The following is a 7,883-nucleotide window of genomic DNA, read 5'->3' as shown; positions in this document are numbered from 1 at the left end:
GTCTCTCTTTAAATCTCAGGCCGAATTCGTAGGTTTCAGGATGATTCGAAGGTTATCTAGGTAATTTGGTGGGGACAGGTGACCTGGGGACCCTACTATTCCGCCGTCTTGCCCCGCCCCCCTCCCTCATCATCACCCATCTCATTAGAAGTCTTAATTTGTTGGGAAGTGTCAAATTCAAAATGAAAAATTTAAATTTACCAAAATCCCAATCTTCACTTTCACTCTGATTTTACCATTGGTATCAAAAACTGTCAATTGTTTTCCCTGGAGTAATAGAATCACTTCATTTTTGAGAAAATGTCTGATAAATACCCAAGTGTGAATTGTCTGTAGCTTGTCTGTCAGTCATTTTTTAAAATGAAAATCATGTTCCTTGACTCTGACACAAAAAGACCACAAACGTTTTTCCTGAAGACAGCAAACATATTTTAGCAAGGAGTGCTTTATATGTATTTCCCATATTTCCCATTTCATCATATATAATATTAAAAAGATACGTACTTAAAGGTTTAGATTTACTAACATTAATTCTTTTTACTGAATATTTACAAAAATATTAAGCAAAACTAGATTTTTTTTTAAAGATTTTATTTATTTATTCATGAGAGACACACAGAGAGAGGCAGAGACTTAGGCAGAGGGAGAAGCAGACTCCATGCAGGGAGCCCACTGTGGGACTTGATCCTGGGACTCCAGAATCATGCCCTGGGTGAAAGGCAGATGCTATACTGCTGAGCCACCTAGGTGTCCCTAGATTTTTTTTTTTTAATCACAAGTGCATAGCAGTGAGGATAGAATCACTACTAGTGTAGTTTGAGTCTACAGCCTTTGAGTCATGCTGAAGCATAAGAACCTTTAACCTGGTAGTACTTGCACTATGAGTGTGTTCACACAGTGTAAGAAGCAGATAATATCAATATTATAAAGCAAATAATTTTTACACTGCAGACCCCTGAAAGGATGTCCAGAAACTTAAGAGTCTGGACATTTTAAGGACTGATGCCTAAAGGGATTTTTTAAAAACTTTTATTTATTTTTTATTTGAAAGAGTGTGCATGAGCCAGGAGAAGGACAGAGAGAGATGGAGAGAGGATCTCCAGCAGACTCCCCACTGAACACACAACTGGAAGCTGGGCTTGATCACACTACCCTGAGATCATGACCTGTGTTGAAACCAAGAGTCAGCAGCTTAATTACCTGCTCCACCCAGGTGCCCCTTATAGGTATCTTTTGGTATGACTTTGCATTTTTGTCCTTTGCATTTGAGTTCCACAGCAGCTTTTCAGAGGAGGTTTCTCTCATCTTTGCTGCCAGCTACTTTTCTAGATGCCAAGACAACGTTGATTACTATTACCATGTTACTTGAAATCAGTGCTGCCCATTTGCATGGTTGATGAAAAACTTCAAAAAGTCATGGAAGTTGAGGTTATGTTTAAGGCTGTAGGAATTCAATGGGAAGATATATGTGAAGTACTTACTGCAGGCAGGGCCTGACACATTAAGACGCTAAAGTGTCTTTCATGCAGTGGCTTTCAGGAAGCATTTGTTGAACTAGAGTGTATTTGCTGCTCCATTAGCCTCTCTTCTGTCCACTTCTATCCAACTGCAAGTACTGAGATCCACTACCTTTAGGCCACTACCTTTATGACCAGACCACTCTTTCTTTCATTAAATCTATATCCAGTGTGTCTGAAGAGAGATGCTTGCTCAGTATTCAACTCATTTTTTAAATTGTAGTTCTATCCTATTCTCTATGTCCCCACCTATACTCTAGGTATACCCCTATCTTAAATCTCAGCCAGCTTTGCTAGGACCCTGATGCCTCTACATACCTTTTTAACACACACTGCTATTACTCCTCCATATCTATCAGACATCCAGGACAATAATGCTGTCCTAACATGTTCCTGTGTACTGCCTGCTAACATCTCCACTGTCCTACTTACCCACTAGGTCAGCATTGATATCTGCCTGAATGCTGCTTGTTTGGATACAGATTTGTTCTGTCCAACCTACCCATTCTGGGGCCAGCTATAGAAGATAGATTGGTTTCTGTGAGCCTAACCTAACTACCGCCCAATTTATTCACTTTCCCACTGGTCTCTTCACATTAGTTAGGAACCTACAAGACATCTTATTATTTTATGTCCACTATCATCATCTTCATCATCATCATTTTTGTCAGTGTTGCAAGCAGTTCTAAGAAAAGCCTTCAGTGAATCTGAGCTAGTTTTTCTTTTGGACCCCAAAAGACCTGATGAATCTTAAAACTCTAATAAACTCTTAGTATTGCTTCTCAGTAGGTGTTAATCCCATTTTTTGTACTTGCTTTTCTGTTATATCACAGGTATTTGGAAAGATCATTGTGACTTGAGCATAAATAAACAAGGGCAAGACTAGTCAGTGAGATGAGTTATGATGCTCTTCAAGAAATCTAGGTTAGAGATCCTTAGTGGCCAAGACTAGGGAAGGCAATGGTGTTGTACACAGATGGAAAAACTAGCAAATACTTGAGGTAAAATCAGGAGGTCTTAACTAATATGTGGGTTAAAACAGAGGAGACATTTTTCTTTCTGGTTTGGACTCCTGGTGGACTTCAGTTCCACTGAAGATAGAAGTACAGAGAATCACGGCTTCTGGGGGAAGATGATGGGAACAGGGTCAAGGTATCTGTAGAGTATCCAGGCATAGTAAGATAATTGGTAGTATTTACTTTGTGCTGTAGGTATTGGACTATACTGGAAATATATTGAAGTTGTCAGCATATAGATTATAACTGAAACATGTAGAAGGATAGTATTGTCAAGAGAGACAATTTAATAGAAAAGATGAAGGAGCCTAGAACTGAGCATGGAAGTACCCAGAATTTAACAGACATTCAACAGTAGGGCCACAAAGATACTGAGGTAGCATGGTCAACCCTCTTTCAATAAATTTTATTGGTAAATCACTAAGCATTCAATCTTTATCAAACCTTATAAAAGACTCTAAGAGGGGAAAAAAACCTGAAAATTAAAATGAGGTAAACAGAATTCATAGGATTTTTGTGACCCACACTGACGCATATTCTGAAGCCATTTCAGTATTTCTAGGTTTTTATCAGAAAAAGAATATCTCATTTAGAATTGATATTAAACAGAGTAAGCCTAAAGAGAAGGCTATAAGAGTTAACAGTACAGAGTCCAAAAGGTAGAATAATAATGAGCCTGAAGAGATGCTGAGTTATTTTACACTCTTTGGAAGGAGACAGATAAAACTAGTTAGAGAGTTGGTTTCCTCTGGCACAATCTGGGATCCCTCTTACCTGTAGAAGGTAGTGGAGGTAGAATGGGTACAATGGTTTAAAGAGGTAGGGCTGAGAAGACTGGGAACCCTTAGCCATAGTAATTGCAACATCTTAGTAGAGCTCCCTTCAATCATTAGCCTCAACACTTCTTGACTCATGCTCAGTACTGGGACTATTGAGGGAGAGACTTTTTGTTTGCTCACCTTCATCTACCACTTCCTAAACTCAAACAGACTACTGATATTACCCATCTTTGTAGACAGATCATTAGGCCATACCAGTGAAAGCAAAAATAAAATCTCACACTATTATAATAAGGATAACGTAATGGAATTGGCTTGGCTGTAATGATGATGTCATAATAATCATAGTTCTCATTTGAGTGTTTCTAGGTGCCAGGCCCTGGGGCAAGTACTTTACGTGCATTCTCTCATTAAATCCTTGTAATCCTACACATAATCTTCACTTCTAAAGAAAAACAGCCCCAAACTCACATATTCAAATACATTTATTTCTAATGTTGATTGTCCTTATATGTATATGTCAAGGTAATCTTGAATTTTTCTAGGCTTTAATTTGTTGGTTGCATCTTTCTGCAGTTGCCCACTTATATGTCAAAGCCTGAAGCTTTAGTTTGTAATTGATGGTTAGAGATACCTTTCCTTTTACTTTAGTTTAGGAAAATAGTACTCCTCTAAACCTATTTGAACCCAACCCCAAATTTTATTTCTTTAAAAGCTTTGCACTATGGCATTAAAGAATTCTGAGCCCAGCTATTTTGAAGACATTTGTGATTCTATAAAGAAAAATCACTAAGGAATCACCAAATCAGTAATCTTGTAATGGCAGTTTCTGGTTACATTTCTTTAATACAAAAAGGATTATTAGCTCTTTGGCGGGGGGGAAAAAAATCCCGTTGCTCCTTTGCTTTATTGCATAAGCTTGTCAAACTCAGAGAAGTACATTTAAAAATGATTATTACTATTGGTAAACAACATGGTTCCTATTTACAACTTTTTCTTTTAAGGAGCTGTAATCTTTATGGCTTTGTTTTGGATTACTTTGAAAATTAAAAAAAATAACAAAATAACAGTGTTACATAACCAAAGTTAACAAGAGTGAATGTGACTTGGCTACATTAAATCTTGAGATCCATCTCTGTTTCCACAAGTTTCTCCCTTTACATCCAGTGTGTACTCCTTTTCTCATAGGCTAGTCCCCATGACTTATCTGGGTTTTTACCCAACCAACCTTCTTCAGATGTCTGAGAGGAAAGGGGCAGGATAAAATTGTTATCCTCTACAAGTACTATAGTCCCCCAAGACCAGAATTGATGGATATATACAATAAATAAAATGACATCTGCAGGACTGGTTTCTTTTTTATCTCCCCTTTTCTAACTATGGCATGTGAGGTTTTTTGTTGTTGTTGGCTGTTTTTCACTGTGTACCCCACTAAAACTGGTACCCTCACTCTTGCTTATTCTCCTGAGCAATATTCTCCATAACCACAGCTTCAAGGGCCATACACTGATGACCTCCAAATTTCCAAACATTTCTCCTCTTCAGGTCACATATCCAGGCTGCCTATTGGACATCCCTCTGGATGATCTTGATATAACTGAAATCCAACATGTGTCTTTTGTTGAATACTGGGCATGCATAGGATAGAACTCCACAAAACTAGGCAGAAAATAACCGCATGACTGGGGGGCTCTGAACTGAACAATTCTTAGAACTCATGAGTAATTCATGATTAGGGTAAAGGATTGTCCATTTTCTCTGAAGTAGGTGTAGCAAGTTGATCTAATTAGGCCATCAAGAGTCATGTGCTACCTATCCACAGAGCATTGTGCTGTAAACACTTGAAAATGATATGTCCCCACTGTATTTGTATTTCTCTCAGCCACTCAATCTGATCCTTCCTCTCTCATTTGAATATAATTGAGGAAAACCAAAGATGATGAGCTGAGTTGAGTTTCATGGTTAACTCTTAACTTCCTTAAAGGATCTAAGCAAAGTGCAAGTGGATGCAGTTTTGTGTATACTTAAATCTACATGACACATCTCTCCAGCATCTCTAATCCTCACCAATGCTGAGAGCCAAGTGCAGGGTCATCCAGCTGGTGAGAATAAACAGCCATTCAGGGCTTTTGGCTTGTGAGTCACAGAGAGGTGCTTGGAGTACAAAGAAAGGCAAACACATGGCAGCTCTCTAAAGCCTGTTTCTGGAAACCTAGCAGGAGGGAACACCCATTGTTCAGAGCTTATAAAGTATTGAGACTGCAGTGGGAAATGTATGCTGAGAGAAGACCAAACTTTTGATGGATCAGAAATTGAAATGTTTGTAATTAAACTGGAATTAAACCAGTGGTGATAGAGATTTTTTGAGTCAAAGGATATAGAGGCAGGAGAGCAAGAAAACAGGACTCAAGATCAAGGAGTTGTCAAGTTCAGTTGGATCAGGAATTCTCATAAGAAAGCAAAACAAAACACTAGAGAAAACCCGATTTCCCCTGGAATATACCAGACCATGAGGAAAAAAAATATTGCTGAAGTCCCTTTGCATGAAGTGAATCTATAACTGTATTCCTACATGGCAGTGGCCATCTTAATAATCCAATGTAGTACATACAATCACCAAATTCTAGTCTGTCAAGGAACCTCATAGTGACATCTTTCTATGGAAGCTTGTTCATGCCTTAAGCCATTTTAGATTCTGCACATCTATGAAAGAGCTCAGGAAATTACCTAAATCCAGCACTACATTCACATGGGAGTAAAAGGTTTCCTTCCCTTGTCCTGTACTTCAAGCCCTGCCTATCAGGAACACAGAATAAAAGAATTTTGTAAGGAAACATGGGTGTCCTTACTATGAATCCAGTCGATAGTAAGCACCAGCACAGCACAACCTGTTACCATAGACACTGACACTGGAACTAACACTGTTCAGGCTCCAGGGTAATGTTCATGCCTATCTTGTGCCCTGTGTCCTAGAAAAGGTTATTATATCTGGGTCTCTGTTGCTGTTGGAGAAACTACTCTGGAGTGAAGACAGACTTTGGACAGCAGAAACCCCTAAGTACGAGAAAACGTATTGAGTGATTTACCGAGTCCCTCCTTGCGGATAATATGAATGCATCTTCATTCTTGCATAACCCAGTGTGCTTTCCCACTAGTACTGAGTATCCATTGTTCCTGCTAGTCTTTGTGTTCTGATCCATGGTTCCACAGATACTCCCAGACAAGTGTGGTATTCATAGCAGTTGCATATGGTGGCCATGGAACATTTTGCAATATCTTTTAGCTTCTAGAATATTTATTATATTACTGTAAAATCTATATACCTATTACATCAGTCACAGGAGTATCATTGGGCCAACAGCAGAACACTGAGATGTGTACAATAAAAATTAATATGCATGTCTTCGATAATTTGCTGACTTCCAATCATATGAAAACCATATATTTGTACATATTTCCCATTTTGTCATTTTAACAGTGACATATGTCAAAGTAAGAGAATAAGACATATTTTTTACAGTGTGTTAGCTTGATTTATAAGTTAAATATTGAGATATGGTATGCTGGATCCAATTTTATTTTTTATTTTTTTTCTCATTTTATAGAATGTAATAGTTTACCATTGGTACAATAGGATTTTTTAATATGCAGAAAATGTGAAAAAAAAATGGAACACTTCACGAATTTGTGTGTCATCCTTGTGCAGGGGCCATGCTAATCTTCTCTGTATCTTTCTAATTTGGGCATATGTGCCTCCGAAGCAAGCACTCCAATTTGAGTCCTGCAACCATTACTCCCGGGCTTTGTCTGGCCACACTTCCCAAGTGACCAGAGTTAGATGACCTGGCTTACTAGGAGTGACATTTCAACAAGGAAAAGAAGTTATGTCACCTTAGCCTGAAAATATCTTCCTATTTACTCAGAAAATATTGTTATATGCTTTTGGTTCTAGGATGCAGTTTCTTTTCTAACAAGGATTTTCTTTTCCTGAAAAAAAAAATCAGTCATTTTTATTCTGCCTCTTATGAAGTCTTGTCACTGAAATTTCCATGCCATGAGTTGCAATACAGAACATGTGCAGAATAAATTCTGGTCTTGTGCAAAGATTTAGGGAAATCCTCACTTTTCAAAGGTCACTGCTTGGTGTCTGTGACACTTTATAATAACTTCGCCTCTCATTTAGTATTGTTTATTGCATTTTGTGTGAGGATAATAACATGGGATGTCAGATTATTGTTTGCCAGTCTACACAGCATACACAAACATATCTATGTTTATAATGAATTTACCTCTGTAAATAAACTATGATAAAGAGAGGGAAAAAATGTAACAAAATGTTAATATTTTAATAACACTTGGGGCTGATGTAGTGGCCAGGAAAAAAAATTCTATCATAGTATGAGTAATAGCCATCCATCAGGGCAAGTTGCCTAGAATAGAGAGAAGATAGTGGGTCGTCCTCAAGAGCAAATGACAAAGATGGGATCCCATCCTGAAGAAGAGTCCCACAGCTAGGATGGATGGTCTATGACTCTTACTACTCTTTATTTTCAATGCATTTCCATTAACAA

At 38.0% G+C, this 7,883-nt stretch overlaps 1 non-coding gene across 1 annotated transcript; it reads right to left on the bottom strand.

Moving 5' to 3' along the window:
• Positions 1-6,973: 6,973 nt before the first annotated feature.
• On the bottom strand, positions 6,974-7,080 carry LOC112912254 (U6 spliceosomal RNA). Its single transcript, XR_003233478.1, has one exon. It is a non-coding gene; the product is annotated as a U6 spliceosomal RNA (small nuclear RNA).
• Positions 7,081-7,883: the final 803 nt, after the last annotated feature.

Source organism: Vulpes vulpes, chromosome 1 (assembly GCF_048418805.1).
Source record: "Vulpes vulpes isolate BD-2025 chromosome 1, VulVul3, whole genome shotgun sequence".
NCBI lineage: Eukaryota > Metazoa > Chordata > Mammalia > Carnivora > Canidae > Vulpes > Vulpes vulpes.
This window is presented reverse-complemented; position numbering and strand designations above follow the sequence as displayed.